General features: G+C 37.2%; 1 protein-coding gene across 1 annotated transcript in view; it reads right to left on the reverse strand.

Annotated features, from left to right (window-relative positions):
* The window catches only part of LOC306887987 (galactosylgalactosylxylosylprotein 3-beta-glucuronosyltransferase 1-like), a 111,243-nt gene that overhangs the window by 49,188 nt on the left and 38,541 nt on the right, over positions 1-23,514 (reverse strand). The window contains exon 2 of the mRNA XM_079446068.1: positions 4,190-4,393. The gene's annotated coding sequence lies outside the window, so the exon portion shown is untranslated. The remainder of the gene's footprint in view (positions 1-4,189; positions 4,394-23,514) is intronic.

Below are 23,514 nucleotides of genomic sequence, written 5' to 3' on the forward strand. Positions count from 1 at the left end.
GACCTTGATCATGTTAGGATCCTTGCTGTCTATGGGAGGGTCAGGAGAGCTCTCGCAATTTATCAAAAATATCTTTATTTGTGTTCCAAAGATGAACGAAGGTCTTACAGATTTGGAACGACATGAGGGTGAGTAATTATTTACATAATTATCATTTTTGGGTGAACTATCCCTTTAAGAGTTGTTACTATGTTAATATTGTCTGCTCATTTGTTCCTGTGCAGTTATTTATTAATGATGGAACAGCATTCTAAAGCGTTACCTATTTTATTATGTAAGCAATGCCTTTCACGTCCTCATCTTCCCTTTCCCCAAAACCGCCCATGTCACTTCACACATATTTATCATGCAATAATTTCGATTCATATAAGATGTGTTGAGTTTGTGTTGCTATTTGCATAGCGTAGCAGCTGTGTGCAAACAGTCTAGGAGCATGTAAGCGGCATATGGAAGTACTCACGGTAAACGCTCCACATTGGAAATGCTCTACAATGATGGGATTATTCCAAAGAGCAGAAAGAAACGTGCGGAAAAGAGAAAAAAGATTTAGTGTGGATTTACTACACATGTTTTGGCTCATTTGCTTGCATTACTCGCAGCCATGCAAATGCTAAAATCATGTCACATAAACAAGCCACAATACCATGGGTTTGTCTCAGCCTCTGTGTCGGACATTCATGGATTTAATTATGAGTTTGACTCAAATGCGAACGAATCAGTCGCGTTCCCACACAGCTCTAAGTAGACTCTTTGGATTATCTCAGCAGCTGTAATTGAACACATGCAAGATATGAGGATTTTCGGATGATATCAGATCAGTCTCAGGCGCAAAGGTTACATCCTGTTTCAAATGTGGACGTATCCTATTGATTTCTTAATGAGCAGATAAAGAACAGCCTATTAATAGATCTTGTTCTGGGTTTACAATGGAATGTTTTGTGGATGTGTGCCACCCCTCATCATCAGAGAGAAAAGCAGATATTTTTATTCTTTGTAAAACTTTAAGGCTCCACAGAAAGCATTAAGAAATTAATTACTGTTCCAAATTGTGAGAGGATTTTAACACACGAGGCTGCTGAGGCGCATGGATGTCAAATCAAACGCTTTGTTGTGTCTATAATACAGAAGCCTTCTGGAAAGCAAGCTAGTTTCTTCTCTTAACATACTGCTCTGAGCATGGAAATGGATGGCCTTAAGTGTCTTCCCTGAGAAATATAAATGATCCATGTGTCAGAGTTGCTAGGCTTCCTAGGCCTGCTCACATCTGCCTAAAACTGATAAAACCATGGGCTGATAAACCTTTTTGCTTTCAAGAAGACAGATGGACAGACAGATATCAAATAACTAATTTTTCATGTGTTATTTATTTACTTAAAGGGGAAAGTTATTTTGTTCCCCACAGCCATTCAGAAAGCTCTTTTATAATGAGAGATGTTATTATCCCTGTGGGTGGGATGTATGGGCACATGTCCCTCCATTTGTGCTGTGCTGATGGAGTTAAACTCACAGCAAATCTATTTTATACAGTTTTAATGCTGTCAATTAATGGGTTGCATGAGTTAAACACATTATAGTCAATTGCATTGATTGTGGACACAAAAAGGTATATTAATGTGACATTATAAAATTATATTGTGTACAGCAAAGAGCAGTATTAGTACATATTATTTGGGAAAATTATAGTAAAAATACTTGTACATTTAAAATCTATCTATCTATCTATCTATCTATCTATCTATCTATCTATCTATCTATCTATCTATCTATCTATCTATCTATCTATCTATCTATCTATCTATCTATCTATCTATCTATCTGTCTATCTGTCTGTCTACAGTAGCTAGATTAGAACACTTCTAACTGATTTTAGGCAGTTTCTAATAGACTTGTAATGACAATCAAAAGGACCTTTTAGTTAGTTTTGTAGCTATAATGTAACTCCTTTTCAAATACTCAGCAAGAAGGTTAATAGTGTATTTACATCTAAAAAGCCAAGAAATCAGTTTTTATTGTGCATTAGTGTAATTACAGATAGTTACATACAGGGTAGGTTGACCCTAATTAGCCAAGCAATTTCAAAGTCATTTCTGTAAATACTGTACATATCTGCTAGATGGTGTCTGGAAAATATCTTATATCTACTATATACCTACTGTTTATTGCTTTTGTAATTTGCTTTTGTTGTGCTATATGTGCTTTCAAACATGTTAACCCCTATAAGATGTGGGTGGTACAGAGTGCAAAGGTAGGGGGAGGCACAGCTGCTAGACCTCTGGTGTTAATTAAGTCCAAGAACTGCTGATCAGCTCGGGTCTCTCTAGAGCCGCACTCTCTCTGCAGGAGCAGGATGTGGCACTGAAACACTGCTGTGCTGGAAAGGACAGTCTTCCATTCAATTCATCACATCCACTGCCTCCTAGTGCTTTCAGACTGTGTTTGTGCACCTTTGTATGTTGGTGTGTGTTTGTGACAGCCATTGTGCTGCCTTATCTAACGCTACAAGACTCCTCTGACACTCATTTAGCAGTGTTCAGAGTCTGAGTAGAGTACATGATGGCTGGACTCCCGGATAGATCTGAGACTGCTTATTAGCCATCCGTACTTTTAGAAAAGGAGACTAATTTACTTTGAGTTCAGGATTGTTGTTGTTTCTGCTTTTCAAGAGTTTACCAACCATATATATCAGGACAGTGTCATTTTGTAACATCTGTCTTGCATCACTAAAGACACTGATGTTGAGACATTTTCACTTCATTTTGGAGGATTCCATTGTAGCCTTGGCAATCTTTGGATATTATTGTGGTTTGAATTACATAAAAACATGAAAGACCATTTTCACCTAAGAGTTAAAAAAATTGCAAGAATTTCTCTCTTTGCTCACCATTGTGTTTATTTCTTGATTTATCTCATAATTACCTTTTTATTATTCACTTTAAGATTAAAATGGGCTTCCATACAAAACATACTTATGTTTGTTATATTGTCTTTAATAGTAATAATTACATCCTACTATTATCTAGATATATTTGAACTCATTTTGCTGCCCACTGAAAATAGAAGTAAATATCAAATGATGGAATTTTCATTAGTTTATTTAACACTTTAAAGTTTAGCCTATAGGGAAAGTGATAGACTGCTCTGTAACAAGTTAAATGGAGCAACAAAATGACAATAAAAAAACACTATTATTATTTGAAATAGAATACTCTTATAAATAGCACAAAATATAACCAGGAACAACCATTAAGACCAGAAATATGGTCAATTTTAAATCATTTTAAGTTTCATGTTGTCTTCTTTTACTAAAAGAAAAAAAGGAAAAAAAAATGGCATGCAAGAACAGATTGTCTCTTTCTTTCAAAGCTGGGCCTGTGTTTTTAGTGTTTCTTTGTAATCTTTTCAAATTTTTCTTCATCCAATCAGACATGTGTACTGGTTTCATCACTCCAGTCGATTTCTGATTCAGGCAGCCCACATGCACATACAGAAAAATCCATCCATGTAGCCTCTCTGGCTCTCCCTCTTTCCACATATCAGATTGCATTAATTCATTCTGGATTCCAAATCATCTGCGACTTTCACCCTGCATGTTTTACTCGCCCCTAGACCCAGGCAAACACACTCAGGTAATAGCAGGCCTCACAGATTGTTGAAATCAAATGCTGTGTGGTCTCTCCCTGAATTTATTGAGTTTCTAAACTCATTCTCACACTGAAACTGGAAATCTTGAGAGAGCTGGCAACCTTAGCAAACGCTGAAACTACACACAACCTTGTCGTACATTTGTTTAAATTATTTATTGCGGTAGTTTGACAAACTATGCACTCACTCACACAGACACTTACCGAATCCCTAACATGCCCGAGTCTCGCTCTAGGCGTTTTGTGGCCAAAACAGTAGCATGACATTGCTGGCAATGCCCCAGTTCCTTCACATCACGTATAGCCAGTTTCAATTTAGTCTCGAGCCCATTTCAGATACAAGAACTCAAGGCAAGAAAGATCTGTTTTTGTTCATTTCATTCTGTTATGCCGATAATTAAAGTAATGGCCAATAATGTTTGATGAAGCATTTCATTTACTCTAATAAAGTCTTCCCTGCGTTTTCTTTTCCACCAAGTAAGCACAAAAGCCCATAATGACTAATTGCACAGGCAGAACTGAGGCTCAGAGCAGCTGAGGATACTCACAAGTAATAGTGTGCCCTTTCTCCCGCGGCCAAAGCAGACACTTCAGTAATCCAGGGACTCAATAATCCTCGCGGACCGGGGGGGTCGAGAGCGTGGAAACGGAGGATGAGGATGTGTTTCTCAGATTGCCAGGGGACGTCAGGGGCTGGGAGAGGCAGCTGCTGGCATCCAGACCACGTGGGCAGACACGTCCTCAGCAGGCTGCTGTGGAGACAAGAGGGGTCATCTGTGAGAGAGAGAATGGCTCATTCTCATCTTCGGACAAAGGCAGGCATTGAGAACTAGGTGACGAGGGGAGGGCAGGGTTGGAGTAGGCATCATTCATTACTAGAGCTAATTTATGGTGGGAAATATGGAAAAATATAAATGTGGACTGTAAGTGGTGCGTTCTCACTGCACCGAAACCGGTGTAATTCAAATCAGATGTTTTTCAGGTGATGAAGTCAGTTTTGTTTGTTCAGACAGTGTATTCAATATTGTGATGTACCCATGCAGGCAAATCAGAGGTAAACTATATGTTACATATTATGTGTTACTGTACATACGCATTCCAAAAGATGAAAAAAAAATTGTTGAAATCCATTCAAGCACATTTTCAATAATGTTATTTTAATTGGATTTCAATCCACATTTAAATTATATTTAATTTAAATTCAACATATAAACAATGAAACTAATTTTAGTCAGATATACCAAAAATCTGATTTTAGCTGCCTGAATAAAGCCATTGAGTTTACTGCACAGCATTTTTTTTTTTTTTTTTTTTTTTTTTTTTTTTTGCTTGTTTATTTTTTAATGTGGGCATTTTAGTCCATTGCAACCATTTTTTACAGAAGTTTTCTAAAACCTTTAGAAAGAGTGTTTTATCTACACCTAAATCTCTTTGACACACGCCTTCATTATAAATAGTTTCCTCTAGCACCAGCTTCAAGGGAACCACGTTTTGATTTGGATTTTCCACCTGCTGTTGCCTGTACTCTTTGTTGGAGGCCGAATACCCGCTGAAGTCTGATATCTTATTTGATGCTGTCCATTTATATCCATTATTGATGAAGGTATGTATTCTGTGTCAGTTAATAAAGTTTTATGTATCTGGCCTTGAGCTGTTTATTGATTCAGTGTAAAAGGCAAAATCACATGTCTGCCTACTGATCAAAAGAGATCGAGTGGAATTCATTTCTTTAACAGGTTATTGACAGAACCACAACAGAGGCAGATAGTTTCACTATGATCCATCCTAGTAATGGAACTTCAAAGTAATTTAAAGATAAAACAAGTTGTTTAAGATGATGCTAAAGCTAAAGTTAAAACCCCAAGATAGGATGTGTTTGTGTTTTTTGGCTTTTAGTCCATGTCTTTTAGCTTTAAAGCAATCTGCAGAATATGCTATATATTGGTTCCACCAATTTTGTCCAATTAAGTGGATCTGTTGCAGACTTTTAAGGCATTACATGCATGCTCCTGCCATGAAGCCAGCTTCAGATATATTGTAGCAGTGGTTCTCAATTAGGGTTGCAAACATTTCTGATAAAGTGCCGGAAACATTCCAAAATATAAAAAATTTTCAAAACTCAAATAATGAGTCAAAATTTACTATCATTTCAGGAGAGCAGATTTGAATGGGCATGACTTTTCCAGTCATTTGTAATTTACGGGGTCAAGATGAAAGATAATGATATTGTGTAAAAGTCGTGGCCTAATGGTTAGAGAGTCGGACTTGTAATCTAAAGGTCGTGGGTTCGAGTCTCAGGCCGGCAGGGATTGTAGGTGGGGGGAGTGAATGTCCAGCGCTCTCTCCACCCACAATACCACGACTGAGGTGCCCTTGAGCAAGACACCGAACCACCAACTGCTCCCTGGGCGCCGCAGCATAAAATGGCTGCCCACTGCTCCGGGTGTGTGTTCACGGTGTGTGTGTGTGTTCACTGCTGTGTGTGTGCACGTTGGATGGGTTAAATGCAGAGCACGAATTCCGAGTATGGGTCACCATACTTGGCTGAATGTCAGTTCCCTTATGTGACCTTGGACCACAAAACCAATTTTTTTGTGATTTTCGAACCAATTGAGATTTATAGATCATCTGAAAGATGCATAAATAAGCTTTCCATTCATGTATGGTTTGTTAGGATCAGACAATATTTGGCCGATATATAACTATTTGAAAATCTGGAATCTGAGGGTGCAATAAAATAAAAAATATTGAGAAAATCGCCTTTAAAGTTGTCCAAATGAAGTTCTTAACAATGCATTTTTACCAATCAAAAATGTTCTGATATATTTACTTTACTTACTTTTACTTTTAGTCATTTAGCAGATGCTTTTGTCCAAAGCGACTTACAAATAAGAAAAAGTAACTAAAACTAAAAGTTACAACTCTATAAATACTATATACCTACATGTTTAAGAAAATAAAGAAATTAAATAAAATTGACACATGCATATAACAACATTTCAATAATAAACAAATAAATGGAAAAACTAAAATAAAAAGCGATACTTCTATCCCTTTCCGGTGTCCCTGCCCGGTGGAGTCGCACGGTAGAGTTGATGGTCTTTACACTCTTTGGTCTTCACACTAAGAGGGCTTCACACGACGACTGCCGCGACCGCTGCCGCGGCATAATAAACTTTTTTATACCAATCCAACAAATCACCATTTTAATTCAGCTGGACCCACTTTCCTGTTAATCAACTAAAAATGGCCAAGCATGTGCACACACTGACAAGATACGCAATACAGTACGAGACCAAACGCGATTTTTACGGTAAGAAATTTACAAAATATCTTCATGGAACATGATCTTTACTGAATTTCCTAGTGATTTTTGGCATAAAAAGAAAAATGTATAATTTTGACCCATACAATGTATTTTGGCTATTGCTACAAATATACGCCAGCGACTTAAGATTGGTTTTGTGGTCCAGGGTCACATATGTTTTACTCAATTTCAACCTTATAAAATAGTTATTTGGCATACTAGAAAAATGTATACATTAGAAAAATGTCCATAGAGTTATATTTTACTGGTATATTTTACATGACTCTAGGACAAGGTCTGAACTATTTAAAAAAACTGAATGTTAGTAGATTTAGTTTATTGTAATTCATGTTTTTGACTTATATAAAATCAAGTTTAAATTTTAAATAATCTTAGCTCCCTTGGAAGTTTGCCGAGGCACCCTATAATGGGTACCGGCCTGATTGATAATCACTGCAATATAGGTTTTAAAGGACATTTCTGTTAACCCTAAACCTCGAAGCAATAAAGTGAAAAATTCTAAATACAGGTAAAACGTGTAAAATAATAACTGAAAATTCCTTTGTTAATACAGTACAAATTTATGGATTTTCCAAGGAAAGGTAATCCCAGAGTGCATTGAAACAGTTGACCAAAAAAAAAAATTAAATGATGAACAAATTTTGGTTACACATACAGACATTTTTTTATCAAATACGCAATAGCCAAGTGTGCCAGTCAAGCACATGTCTGCTGGATAGGATAGGATATGTTACAATATGTGCCTTCATATTTCATGCATATTTTTTGCAAAGCAATATTTGTGAATTTGTTTTACATTTACACCATATTTACCATTACATGTGTGAAACACTTAGAATATACAAGTGTGATGCACTTTCTTTAATTACATAGTTAATAAAGAAAATGTTACTTGAATCATGCAGTTTTTATGTTGACTAGTTAAATGTAAAAAAAACCCTGAAATCTTGAATCAGTCAAAGGTTCTGAAAAAAAAAATAGATTTTATTTTTGCCATATGTTATGTATTTTTACAGTTACATAACAAGAGTACTGCATTCTTAGCAGCTGATCCCAGAAGACTGTTAAACCAGTGTCCTGAGAGTCACTTCTTGTGCGCTCATGTGCTGACAGTGAGAGATGTTTGACTGGATGTGACCTGTGACAGATGAGGGGATTAGTATTGATCAAGTGTGCAAGCCCACAGACATGGGGGATGAATCAACAGCCCATTGCTTTCTGTTGCAGTGTATTCATACAGCCCCCACTCCACCCTGCAGTCAACGCTACTTACCACATCAACCGCACCATAAATCCAATGGGAAAGGAGCTTGACATTGTGTTTGTCGGTAAGAAATGTCAGCCTTAATATCTCAATGATGCTCTATTGCTCTCGGACCACTGCACACATCTGCATATTGGAAACGTACAGGCCTTACACAGTCAGTGTTTGTCTCCATGGAAACTCTACCTACAGCTAGTATGGAGAGAATCTGTGGGGTAGGATACTTTGGAGACAAAATCAAGTCACTACTACCCTTTGTTCAAAACTCTTGTTAGAAAAAAAGATCTGAATGTATGTCAGTGTAAATTCATAGTGTAAATCTGAATAAATATTTGAAGTGTAGTAGTTAAACACTGCAGGGATCCAGTCTGGTATCAAGTTCCATTATATTTACAAATCGTGAGTCAGTTATTTCTTGCGATGGTTCCTTCAAACATTTCTGTCAACAGACACGTTGGGAATACTGATGTCAAAATTGCATGTTATACGTGTTTACACTGTAGGCGGAAAATGGAAGAACACAATGCAGACAATAGAGCGTCTGCTAAATGTTTGATGTGTGCAGTAAAGTGATGCTGTTGATAATGGCTAGGTCCACTTGTGCAAGAAGACATCTGTCATTTACAAGAAAAATGGTAGGTTTATACTGAAAGAATTCATCAACCATCTTAGTCTCATGTTATGATTAATTCAGGCAAACCCACATGAAGTGAATGCCTCTTTATTCTGCAGTCATCAATAATTCACTTCTGGCCAAGTTCCGAACTTTTCTCTATAAAGTTTTGGAAGTGACTATAGGAAAAACTGACCTGTGAAGCTGCCATGAAACCTTACACATATTTGAAGCTTTGAAACTAATTATTCAGTCTGATATAGAAATATTTAAAATATAATTTGGGCAACACTTTAGAATAGGGAACACTTATTCACTGTTAACTACGACTTTTCCCTAAATAAATTCCTAATTTGCTGATTATTAATAGTTAGTAAGGTAGTTGTTACGTTTAGGTATTGGGTAGTATTAGGGAAGTAGAATAAGGTCATGTAGAATAAGTCATTAATATGTGCTTAATTACTACTAATAAATGGCTAATATTCTAGTAATATGCATGCTAATAAGCAGTTAGTTAAGAGACCCTAAAATAAAGTGTTACCATAATTGGATATTTGATACTATTTGTAATGTTTTAATATACTTCTTTTTTCAAATTTTAACAAATTTTATTTGATTTTTAACAGACTTAAATTGATCAAAAGTGTCAGTAAAGACATCCATAATGTCACAAAATGTTCTACGTCAAATTAAAGTTTAATAATATTTCACAATGTTACTTTACTATATTTGTGATCAAATAAATGCAGCCTTGGTGAGCATAAATTACTTAAACATTTTTCAAAAACGTTACCAACTCCAAACTTTTGACCTTGAATTATTATATTATATTATATTATACTTAATAAAGCATAACAGCGAAAGCTGAAGATTAAAGACTAAAGAATGTGGTAGTACGCTGTCCGTTGTGTACAAGTGTAGTAATTTTAGAACTATTAATTTAATTTTAGTTTCTGGAAATCGAGTCGATGTCAAATTCGTATTGATTTCATATTTGTATGATTAATGGATATTAATCAAAACGTCCAAATTATACCTTATTAACGATACCTCATTAACGACTTGTCCAGCAAGCATTAAAACCAGTATGTTTTAACAATTCAGATTATTCCCGTGGGCACAGTAATACCGAATTGATTAGGTAATTTTTAGCATAGGTAATTTTAGCATAGGTAAATTTGAGCATAGGTAATGTGATCTTTCGCAAATAGTTTAAGACTTGAAAATCACATAGCACAGACAAAGATTTCTTAATAAATCAAAGTTTATTTGCTATTCTACAACACTACTAAGCTTAAATTATGTTTAAGTGACAAGAAAGCCACAGTAAAGTCCTGTTCTGGAATACGTCCAGATGCTCCCTCAAATTTATCCTGGTTTTTAGAGGTCTCCTGAGATAAGGAGATTTAGGGCAGGAAATCTGCCAGCCTGTCAAATGCAGATGCTGGGAGAGGAAGTCTTAACTCCTGCTAAGGAATGTGCTGTCTTGAAATTATTTTGTGTGTGTGTCCTGGTCTACTAGGCACTACACAAGTGATAATGAGGACAAGCAATAATGTCATATAAATTGCATGTAAAATAACTATACAGTAATGAGAACAAATTATGTTCAAAATAGTTCAAAGGCAGGTTTATCATACCTTATTTGCTGCATTTTGTCTCCATAATTAGCATTTCTGAAGTTGTGAAGCTGTGAATAATAACTGTGATGCTTATCATTAAATACTGTATGTGTCACGGTTTGGTTTCTGTTTAGTTCCTGTTTGTCCTTATTTGGTTGGTTTCCTGTCATTAGTTAATCATCGTTTATTCTATTCACCTGTCTTGTATTAATCATCTTGTTTCCTCATTAGTTTGTGTTCTTTATAAGCCTTGAGTTCTGTAATCTTCTTCGTTGTGTCTTAAAGTTATGTTTATGCTGTTTATTCTGTTGCTGAATACGTTTGCACCATTAAAAGACCTGATTACTCTGAATCCCTCGTCTTCCTGCCTTCCTGGATCAGCATCTCGTAACAGAAGACACGACCCTCAGAGAAGATGGATGAACGAGCCCAGTTCATCAAGATGGCTCATGTCAACCAAGAGCCTCTTAAATATGCACAGGCTTTTGTACCGCTTGCCCACGCCAGCTCCCTTAAGGGAGACGTGCTCGAGACATTGTTCCGGCTTGGGATTTCGTTCTATCAGCCACTGGAGCTCCCAGACACCTCCAGCCTCAACTTGCAGGAGACGGTCATCCAGTGTCTGGTGAGTCTCCAATCCCGAGCCGAAATCCCGTCCGCGACAAAGATTGTGCCACCTCCCGCAACGAAATTAACGCCGCCGTCCGCGGCTCTCCCTAGCCCGCCGCCGTCCGCGGCTCTCCCTAGCCCGCCGCCGTCCGCGGCCAACTCAAACTCGTCAGCAGAAAATATGGCAAGCTCGCCATCAGAAAATATGGCAAGCCTGCCGGCAGAAGCTCCCTCCAAACCAGTGCCAGCTTCTCGCAAGTGCCCTCCAGTGCCTGCTCCTCGCCTGAGCCCTCATATGAATCCGCTGGTCCCGTCCAGCCCTCCTGCGTCTCCTACGTCTCCACTGGTTCTGTACAGCTCCACGCTGCCTGAGCGCCATCAAGTGTCTGCGCCTCCAGAGCACCCTCCTATGTCTCCGCTGGTCCCGTCCAGCTTCGCGCTGCCCGGGCGCTCTCAAGTGTCCACGCCTCCAGAGCGCCTTCCTATGTCTCCGCTGGTCCCATCCAGCTCCGCGCTACCCGAGCGCCCCCAAGAGTCCACGCTTCCAGAGTGCCCCAAAGAGTCCGCACTTCCAGAGCGCCCCCAAGAGGGGAACCTCCCCAATAAAAGTTTTTTTGGGAGGCCATATAGTCACGGCCTGTGTGGCCAGGCCAAGGACCAAGGCCACGGAGCTCCCTGACCCACCATGGCCTCCTGGAAAAATAATATGGCCATGGCCACCTGAGTCTCCTGTCCATGGCCTCCCGAGTCCCCTGGTCCGCCCTGGCCTCCCGTGTCTCCTGTCCCACCATGGCCTCCCGAGTCTCCTGATCCGCCCTGGAGGTTTCCCTTGTCACCATTGTCCTGGACCTGCTCCAGCCTCCAGGGCTCCCACCCCCCCTCCCTGATGTGACTGTTACTGTGTGGGACGCACCTTCCGGGAGGGGGGGGGGGGGGGGGGGGGGGGGGGGTGTTATCTGTCACGGTTTGGTTTCTGTTTAGTTCCTGTTTGTCCTTATTTGGTTGGTTTCCTGTCATTAGTTAATCATTGTTTATTCTATTCACCTGTCTTGTATTAATCATCTTGTTTCCTCATTAGTTTGTGTTCTTTATAAGCCTTGAGTTCTGTAATCTTCGTCATGTCTTAAAGTTATGTTCATGCTGTTTCCTGCCTTCCTGGATCAGCATTGCGTAACAGTATTTTTTTTGGATGTAATTGTGCTAAATAAATGGAAACGATGACACTTGACACTTATTCACTTTAAAAGCAAGAAGCAGATTCACATTAGTTGAATAGGACTGGTTTAAACTAGTTTCAACATGTTGCTACTTTGTTCCAGACTGGTGGAAATAAGAAACCTCTTTGCATCCTCCAGCTGTTGGGAGCGACTGGCTACATCACTAAATCTAAACCAGTAGTCATGTTACTATTTTCTATTTTTCACAAAGCTATGAAACAGTGGAATGAAGTGGACAACTACCCAAGAGGACTCTCAACCACTCCAGCTGCTCACAGAAGTATATTTAGTTTTTTTTGTTTAGAAATGGCATTTGATTGCTCAAAGGTTGAGGAGCTTTCACCTTATGCACTGTATGAAATGGAAACATCGTAGACGTGTGACTGAATGCATGTTGTTGAGTACCACCTGAGCAGATACTCAATATTCGACACAGTTACAGTGGAAATCCAAAGGACACAGGTGTCTAAACTGCAAGAATCGTTAGATAGCTTCACTGCTGGATTCAAGAGGTCTAACTATTAATACAAATGCTAAAGTGTCATATCGTCTTGTGTTCTTAACCCCCTACATATGACCCAACCCAAAGCCAGGGAACCTGTTTAGGGTTAAATCACTCAGCCCAAAGCTGAAACTTTCTCTTTGCTTCCTTAGAAGGAAATCCCCCTTTGAAATATCCTGCGGAGAAAAAGAAAGAGGTCCACTAAAGCTTACCGGCTGCAAGCATGCTGATAACAGCCATATCTGGATATAAGCAGTATCCTTGGTCAGGCTATGAGTTCTGGCACACCTGTGACTGAACTGCACTCACTCGACTGGTACACGGGTTTCCACAGTAATGGCTCATGTTAAGCCAGTGGAATAGAATGGTTGCATTCGTCCTGTGTAAACAGATATGCTGATCCATGTGGGATGTTAGCCAGGTTATAAAGGTGGGCATGAAAAGCAGGTTATCACCAAAACCTTCTCAAGTACTTTTAGAAGGACAGTCTGATTTAAGCCTATAGTATGTAGAAATTACTGCAAAGCCTCACGATTGAAAATTATGACCTTTTTGCTAAAGGTCAAGCAAATGTTTTTCTTTGAAAGCACCATTTACCATCCACCATTTATTTAAGAAATCTCAACAGGAGATTGTGTGTGTGTGTTCCACAGTTATAAAGAATGTCATACAGGTTTGCGTGAGTTAATGATGCCAGAATTTTACATTTTTGGGTGATGGGTTGGTCTCAGATATTTCTCTTAAAATGCCTTACGAGAATAAAAATTAAGAGAAATGTTGACCTACAGTAAGAATATAGATCTGTAAAATTATAGGCACCTTGGTATAATGAGACTGAATGAGAAATGTAGTATCATTGATTTTCAATTCACTTAAATTCTAAACACCGAGGGGCAATTTGCAAGTTTATGTGTATTAACATTACATGTAAAATACAATAAATAAAAACATAATATACACAATATAGTTATTACATATAGTCTGTACAAGCAGATACCAAAAAAAAAGTCGAGAAGCAAGGCATAAACTTACTATTACACTATACATTTTTAATTAGATTTTATTTTTATATTTTCTGTTTTAATTTTAATTTAAGTTTAGTAATTTTGTGTGTTTTTTTTCATTTTTCAAAAATATGTATTTTCTATGGTTTTATTTTAAGCTTTAGTTAATGGTAATAGCCTTGATGGAAAGCATATTAGATAACTGGAATCTTTTTCCAGGAGAAACATCTGAGAAAGTCGCCATTTGATCTTGAGGGCTGGTCAGCTAGGAGAAACAGCAGAGACATGCAAGACATCTCAAGTGTGATTTTTCGGTCAGGGACAGGGGACCCCGTAGCTTGAAGTGAATCTCAGAAGTCGCACCAGTCTAGCCGCCAGGTAGTGACTCACAGAACCAAAGACCTGACTCGTGGAGAGCTGCTTCCAGGTGGTAGGGGTCAGAGGCCAGGGAATCTGGGTAAAGGGCAGGGCAAAACACGATAACAAACAAGACAAGACTCAAGACAACACAACGACACAAGACAGACAAAAGAAAATCTAAATCAAAAGAGAAAACAAAACTAGATAAGAATGCACAATCAAAAAAACAAGAACTAGACGGAACTAGAGAAAACAAAAAGGAACCGAGGATATAAAATAACAAGACAAGAGATCAAAAAATCACTTGAGCTAGATCAAAGGATATCTTTAGGACCAAGAAACCGGTAGACACCAAAACAAAAAGGGAAAGGAACGCAATATAAAGTAGCAGAGCACACGAGGATCAGGTGAACACAATCAAGCAAACGAGGACTAGACAAGGACTAAACAAGGGGGCGTGACCATGGGAAAAAGGGAGGTTGGACAAGAGGAGCACGTGGCAAACACAAACAGAGACAGAGCCATGTGCTCAGACACAAAACAAACAAAGAAACATTGAACAGGGACAAGACAGGCAAGACTGTCAGGGTAGGATCCTGACATATACTAAAGTGTTACCGATTTTCCTTTCCTATACATTCTGTCTATCAGTTTTGTATTTTTGGGAGGATAATAGTGTCTTGCAGCTTTTAAGGAGCTATTTAAAGTAACAGCCTTCACAGTCAGCTACTGGATTTCTTTACTAAGAAGCGCACATCAAAGAGAGATATCATCATAGTCAGCGCAACGAACAGAAAGAGTCCAGACCTTTACAGCGCATGCCTTTTTCATCTGCAATAGCTGTCACTCAGCTCTCCCAGTCACTTTAATGGCAGCAAGAATTTAATTAATACCAGGAAAAGTGGAGAACGGGTTCATTTTCAGCTCAGGCTGAAGTTGCTTATACAGCAGCTCTGTTTACCCTGCCTCTCTCCTTGTGCTCTGCCCAGGGCACTATAAACTGCCTGAATACTGAATGTATCGGCCATCACCTGTGCGCAATCTCAGATGAACCCAAAGAATAGATGTGCCTGTGCCTGTGCCCTGCTCAGATCAATTTTGTTTTTATGAGGTGCAATTGCGAAGAAACCAGTGGAAAATTATGGTTTAGAAAATACCTTTACACAGTTAGGGAACACAAATATATCTTGCCTGAGTTGTGTTCGTTGCATCTATCACTTTCCTGTAGCTCAAATAGTAGAGCATGGCGCTAGCAACGCCAAGGTCATGGGTTTAATTTCCAGGGAAAGCAAGAGCTGATAAAATGTCAAAACTGTAACTTGAATGCAATGTAAGTCGCTATGGATAAAAGCATCTAAATGCATAAATGTAAATCTATCACTTATAAAGTACTTCATACTTTATGTAAACTTCTAAATTAGCCTGGATTTGCACGTACAAACAAACTCAGTGCAGAAAAATAGATAAGGGCGGTTATTCCACCTACCCATGAACACCTACACTCACCTCTCTCCTACTAAACATGCTCTAGATATTCCACAAATGGAATGAAAGTTGTCTCTCGTGTACTAACTTGACACTCTATAATGTTACATGGCTGAATATTGTCTAGTAAATTAAAGGTGGGGGTTGTCTGTTAGAGCAGGAGTCTTCAGCATTATTCGGGGCAGGCCAAGGACCCTCTGGTGGCCAGAAAGATGGAGCAGTTACACCATATTTCATATAGTGTAAAACTGAGGTTGCATTATATAAGCATATAATAAACTATAATAACATTTATATACTGCACCAAATTAATGAATATAGTGTTATATTATCATATATATAAATGTATATCATTTTATATGGATCTATTCAAAATTGTACACCAACATTTTATGCATAAGTATCAATACTTTTGATAAAATGATTTTTTTAATGATCTTTGCATAAAACAACTATAAATATACTATATCTAACTATATCTATTTTCCTTCATACATTAATCATTTTATATCACACTTACATTTCATTAGCAAATTAATTTTATTAAAATGACCTTAATTTTTTTAAAACACCTAATTATTATTATTTATTTTTTTTTTTTCCCAACAGAAATTTACCATATTTTTTAAAAATTAGGTATCATTACATGCCTGGTTTATAATAACATTCTTATAGTATCAAATTAATACATTTACACAAATGTATGATAATCCATTATATGTAAAATTAATTGCATTACAAGATGGGTCTACAATAACATGTACAGTAGTAACAAATTAATTTACATTTAGTATTTATAAATGCATTTATTGACACTTATTTACTTTATTGACGCAAATGACTATTGGTATGAATGTACAAATATATATATATATATATATATATATATATACACACACACACACGCTTTACATTTTAATGTGGTAATTGTATATACTGTATATCACAGTTTATAAATTTAGCTGAACTTTCTTTATTGAAGTTACCTCAATGTAATTATAAATCTATTCTGATTTTTATTTTCCCCACAAAAATAGCTGTTGAACACCTGCAGTGCAATCCCATTGAATCAGTAGAGAGAATCAGAGTACCTTTTTAGTTAATGTAAAGAAATGATCCGAAGATAGTAAGACCAGTGAATAACATAGTTATTCCATATACAGTTATGAATTAAATCCATATTAATGCATAATACTGAAAATGTGACCACTTCAGGTAACATGACATGACCTTATGCATTTACATATTATGCACTGTGGTTATAAGGTTACATCCTGCAAATAAGAAGTACTACTGAAGCAGTCAAGCAAACAATGAGAAATCCCATTAGCATGCTCCAGCAATTGAATTGAATGAGGAAGGAAATTGTGTGTGGCTCCCTGAGTGACCTGACTAGATGGTTAAAGAGGTGGTGTTCATTCTGCAGGGAGCGAAAATCACTTTGCCTGCCACTGTCTGCATGTCAGTGTAATTACAACCACATGGGGACGAGGGGAGGACCGTGATACCCAGTTGATTATAGCCTTAATAATATGCTGGAAATGAGAAGCATTTCACTGGGTCTCTTGTGTTCGAACCAGAGCAGTAATGTATGTATGTTTTTGTATTTGAGATGGAATACAAGCTCTACATACTGATTTCCAAAAGCCCGTCCAGAAAAACCAAGCAACAAATCATTCGTTTGGCTAATTCACAACACTGATTTTGGCTTAATATGCACCCAAAGGCTCCGAATTTGATCTAGCTCCAAAATCGCACCTGTGGAAATTCAGTTTCTTTCCAACCCCACTCATTCCTTCTCGCTCTCTCAAAATTTCATTGCATTTTTCAAGCTGCCTATCCGACCATCTTCCAAAAGAGGCATCTGGGGGCCAATCGCAGTCAGCCACAGTCCTCCTCTGCGCTGCCAAGCTTTTCGCTGAAATTACCGCCGAGGGTTTTGTCACTCCGTAGCCAATGGATGAGTGGCAGCTCTCTACAACTCAGGCAAAGCCCACATGATCACACACCAACAAGTTTGCGTGTGCGAGAGAGATAAAGAGAGATTGAAAGGGAGTGAGAGAGGAGGAGGCACGTCTCGTCTCATGTTTAACACTAAATTAAACATCTGCCTGCATCTGCTCCCTCAAGAACCCTAAGAAATAAGATGGTCCCTGTCACTTTATTCGTTTCTTCTCGCCTCTGTGATGTTCCATTTCTGCAGTCTGTGGAGAGGAGTTTCTGACAGCCGAGAACGTTTCGGTTTTGTGCCACTGGGCACTTGCTTAATTGTATACGTTTGAAACGGGCACCATACATTGTGTGAGTCTCTGCTTTGTGTATTATACTCTCCCATCCTAAGAAAGTATGGCTCTGATCTTTACAAGAGACACCCATCTGTCAGGGCACTTCATGTTCTGAAGATTAAAATGAAAGCGCTTTTCTCTCCTGAGAGATGTTACCGAGTCCTTCAGATTTAGCATTTCAGTCATGTTAACTAGGTTGTATTACTCTGCTAAAGGCGATCGTTCTCTCTCTTTCTGTGATCACGCATGTATGCGTATTGTCCCACATGTTTATTTTACAGATGTACTCTCAACCACCGACTGACTTTCTTTATTTAGATTTTACTTCAGGTCTTCACCATGCTGTTTGAATGTATGAAAATGCTAAGATTAGCTTGTGGGATAGCAAATATTTTTCCAACAAAAAACAGGCCATCATTTCTACACCACCTAAAAGAAGTACAAAAATATAAACGAAGCAATTTAGACCAGGAGGTCAAGGTTTCCTATAAGCTATAAGCTAACTGTTAGCATACCATTCTAGCTAGCAAAAGACTACCTGGACTGATTACTTCCAGCGAGATTCTGAAGTGCACATACCATGAACACGTTATTATCCCATGAGGCCCCTGGAAGATTTGCGAATGGCAGAAAGGTGGCACAAGAGCTGTACGTCACATGACAATAACAACATGACTGATGTAGTCTAATAGCTATATGTGGATTAGTTTCATACTACACACATTCATATTATATAGAGCAGTTTTTGATTGATCTCAAAATAATTGTCTATTATTGTTACAAATTTTATTTCAGATGCAGGCTAAAATTTGAGATTTTTGGATTTGAACAGAAAATCATTCAGCTTTAGATGACATTTTTAGAACATTTTTGCTTAAAGGAGCTGTTTCAATAAGACTCTCAGAATCAGCTCGGACAAGGCATGATCGCTACAGCATGATTTTAAAAAAAAAATTTTAATCCCTATCAGGGACCCTTGCACACTGTTACGGGGCTGACGAGACGTGAGACATGCGGATCCATATGCAAAGCTTTATTAGTAAACATGGTCAGAAACAGGCAGGGTCAGACAGTGGCAAACAGGTATGGCAAGGGCAAGACAGAGCAATCCGTGGAGCAAGCGTGGGTCAACGATCAGCAGACAGTATCCAAAGGGGCAAGGCAGAGAGATAATCCAGAGTCGAGAGCAATAATCCAAACGGGGAGCGAACAGAGTCCAAACGGCAGAGGCGAAGGGTAAATCCAGGAAACACGGGCAGGGTCAGACACGGCAGGAAAACAAGGCAAGACTAAGGCTAAGAAAATGGCTCTGTAAAGTGCTATCACTAGGTGAGTGATAAATGCAACAATACTCGGCCCTGATGCTGAGGAAGTCCATGGTTTAAATGGTGTGTGTGATTGTGAAATGAGCATCAGGTGTGTGTGATGAGTGAATGGTGACAGCTGTGATCTGTGCAATGCATAGTGGGAAATGGAGTCCAATGTGCTGTGAGTGTAAAAGTCACTGTGGTGAACGGGTGACCTCTAGTGGTGGTTGACAGGGAGAGCATGGACCAGATTCGTGACACACACGTCATGCCCAAATAATGTATAAATGTATTATTGAATTTTTTTATGGTTACTTTTCAAATATCAGATTTTAAATCTTTTGAGTGATTTACTACATATCATTTTATAATAATAAAATAAAAATGTTGTAATATATGTAAATTATTATTATTATTTTTATTATTAATTTAAGAATTTCTTAGTAGTTAATTAAGTTATTTTTAAATCTTATTTTATATGTAAACATTTATTTTTCTAAAATATTGTTTTCTTAAATGTTATCTAATGTCGTTACTTTTTTATTTTTGGTTTCCTTAAACCACTAAACTAAAAAAAAAAACTAAAAAAACTGCACTTTAAATTGTGTATAGAAAGAATCTGTCTCTCTACCAAACTTAAAACTGCAATATAATTTTAATATTTTATGTAATATAACAACTTATTTACATTTACTAACAAACAGCAAAGTTGGATGGCAATAGTTAATCTCATCCTACAGCACAAGACAGAAATACATATGCAAGTATGGAAGGTCAGCTGACATTTTTCTGCACAGTCTTGTTAGATTCGAGAGAACATTGTGGAGATGCAGTAGCTCAGCTGTGGATGTTTTATCTGCATTGACATGGATTCATGGGTGTGTGGGGGTGGCGGTAAGGGCCTGACAGATTTTCACAGAATGTGAATTCATGTTTACTTTTTCACAAGCGAATGAAACAGGCCTTCACACTGTGCATGCCTCAAAGATCATGTAATCCTACAGCAGTCTTGCTGGCTTTGGTGAATTCAGGCTACAATTAACACAGCGTGATTAAAAAAGCACACCAGGGAGCCTCCGCAAACAAAGCAAAATTTGCCACGGAGGCAATAATTTTGCACAGATTATTTATTTCTTTCAGCACCCTGAGCGCTTATAGGGGAAAATCAATAACATATGCAAACACCTGACCAAACACCAGTCGCAAATCACTGGCTGTAAAATATACACAGCGCGAAGACAAACAGAGAAATGAGTTTTGGTCACAGATGAAGCTGTAACAGCAGCCTGTAGGTGCGTTTTTACACAGACCTGCCCTTCAGCTCACAAAAATCAAGCAGCCATGTGAATAGCTAAAATGAATCAGAATATTTACTGTTCAGGGTGCCTCGGCTTGCTTAAAGATATCTTCTGGTTTGTTTAATCTTTGGCTTTCAGTTTTTGAATTGCTTACAGCAGCATATGAAAATCATTTTTATTTATAGACAATTGTTTTAAGCTAGAAATGTTGCACTGCCCTTGCAAGGGTGTATTTTGAATGATGACTGTCTCTATATTACTCTTATTACAAGGCTACTTACCAAATAATTAAATAGCTGAGTGAATGTTCAGTCAAAATGATTTTATTAGTTTCAATTTTTTTAAACTTCTGCTAAGTCTAGAACAACTAGGAAATCTGAGCAACAGTCAGTGTTGATAATGTAATCATCAAAATACACAGCACAATCAGGATCAATATTTTACAATAAAGTACATTATACCTTTTAAGAGCTTGAGGTTGGTAAGATTTATTTATTTATTTTTGTTTAAAGACCAAGGCTGCATTTACTTAATAATGAAAAAACTAAACTAAACAAAGCCGTAGTATTGTGAAATATTATTACAATTGAAAATAACTGTTTTCTGTTTTCTTATGTTAAAATGTATTAATTTATTCCTGTGATTTTTCATTATTCTTGTCTTCAGTGTCACTTTATCACTCAGAAATATCTAATATGCTGATTTGCTTATTATTATGAAAGTTGAAAACAATTGTACTGCTTGATATTTTTGTGGAAACATGACTATTTTTTAAATATTTTGTACCAAAGTAAAACGTAAAAACCAAAAGTAAGCCTTACTTTTGATAAATTATGTGCTTCCTTGCTAAATAAAAGCATTGATTTCTCAAAAAACAAACAAGCAAACAAACAAAAATTTACAATACAAATTATTTTTATTAAAAAAGTATTATTCATTTGTGAATTAATGGCAGCATGAATATTTTATATTTATTTTAAAGAATTTGATAAGTTTAATAATACTTTACTACAATAATACAATTTCTAATATATTTTTTTCTTAAATCTTAATCTCTTTTTTGTTTTTGTTTTGTTTTGTTTCTGGATTTTCAGTCTGGTCTCATTACTCTGGTCTTCTGTGTCACATGATCCTTCAGAAATCATTCTAACATACTGATTTAGTTGTCATTAATATCAATGTTGAAAACAGTTGTTTGCTGCTTAATATTTTTGTGGAAACATTTTTAACAAAACGTTCAAAGGAACAGTATTTATTTGAAATAAAACCTTTTGAAACAATGAAGAAAAAAAATGTATTCCTAACTGTCACCCTTTTGTTATTTTTTTTTTATTAACATGCATCATTAGCCTGTGATGCAGGTTTTATGCCTAAATGCCACATAGCTCCTTGTACTCTTGTTTTTGGTGAAACAGAAGGGGTTCTTGCATCACTATATCCTGTGAAGTAATATTCACTGGATTTGTTTATGATTGTATGATGGATGAGCAGATTATTTCTAATAGTGAATTCTCATTTAATCTCCAAAGGAGACAAGGCGCTTACAGAGGGATGGTCAGCATCCAGGTCTTCATGCCAATTGATTTAGCATTAAGAAATTCTGCTGCTGTGAGATTGTGAATTAACCCAACAAAGCTTGCTTGAACTGCTCTCTCATTGGAATTGAGCATCTTAACCTTTGTGATGATGGACAGTATCTTAAAACATAAACCTGCAAGGAGATCTTTCTGCTATTAGTTAAATGCAGCTTGTGACTGGACGCTTGTTTTATCTCCTGACTTAAGAACATAAGAAATGGAGACAGCCGAGGATATTTTCAGATATCTCTTTCTAACCGCTGGCATCTACTGACAGTGAGATAGACAGCGAGCCCCCCCGATTTAATAAAGGCATCTACTGAAAACTCTATTTTATTCACAGCTGTCTATAAAATTAGCTCCATCGCTATGTTTACCTGCTTGAAATGTGAGACCCAAATTGCTTCGACACAAGGCTGCACAGTCTGTTTCAGCCGCATCTGCCATACTCTCAGCAAAATCATGTAAGTGGCAATTTGGGCCTTATTGAACTGAGCTAAAAGCAGGGTAAGCTATTTGTCATGCCGTACGCAGCCCCAGACAGCATTTCAGGGCTTGGGGTGGCTGTTTTATGAACTAGTATCGAGGGCATAAATGGATCAGGCTGTGCGGTTACACATAGTGCGGTTGAAGATTCTCATTCGGTGTCACCCTACGACCGGTCACTTTAAATCTTTAATCTGATAGGTTCTCTGTATATTAACCAAGAAATCAAAATTAGAGGTTAAACTGCAGCTTTCTGGAGGTTAAGACAAACTGTACATTAGAGAATATAAGCAGGCGTGGGGAATAACTGAATACTTGTAATAGTATTACACAATAAAATCTCACAAGATGATCCTGTTAAAAAACAAAAACAAAAAAATAAATAAATAACAGAGTTTTGCTCAAATTTATAGGATTACTACCACAATTTTATATTATTATTATTATTATTATTATTGTTGTTTTGGTAATCCTGGTAGTAATCCTACATTTTTGTAGAATATAAGCACTATATATACATAATACTACTTTTTGTTTTTGAAAAAAAGTCTCTTATGCTCACCAAGGCAACATTTATTTAATCGAAAAATCTCAACATAAACCATAAATAAATAAATATAAATATAATTTAAATTTAAATATAATTTAGAAATGTATAATTTTTCATTTCAGATATAATTAAATATTATTTAATTTAATTAAAAAATGTAATTAAAAAATAAAAAAGACATGAAAACATTTATATACTGTTCTGACATGTTGGCAGCAGCATTACATACACAAATCCCACAAATCAAAGAAAAAAAAGTATAATTTATTGCTTTGAACCATTACCACTGTTTTCTATTCCTTATTAGACTTTATTTGAAATCTAACAATTGTTAAAAGATTATGTTAGGTTCATATGGTATTTGAA

The sequence above is a fragment of the Barbus barbus genome, assembly GCF_936440315.1.
Source record: "Barbus barbus genome assembly, chromosome: 22".
NCBI classification, from domain to species: Eukaryota; Metazoa; Chordata; class Actinopteri; order Cypriniformes; family Cyprinidae; genus Barbus; species Barbus barbus.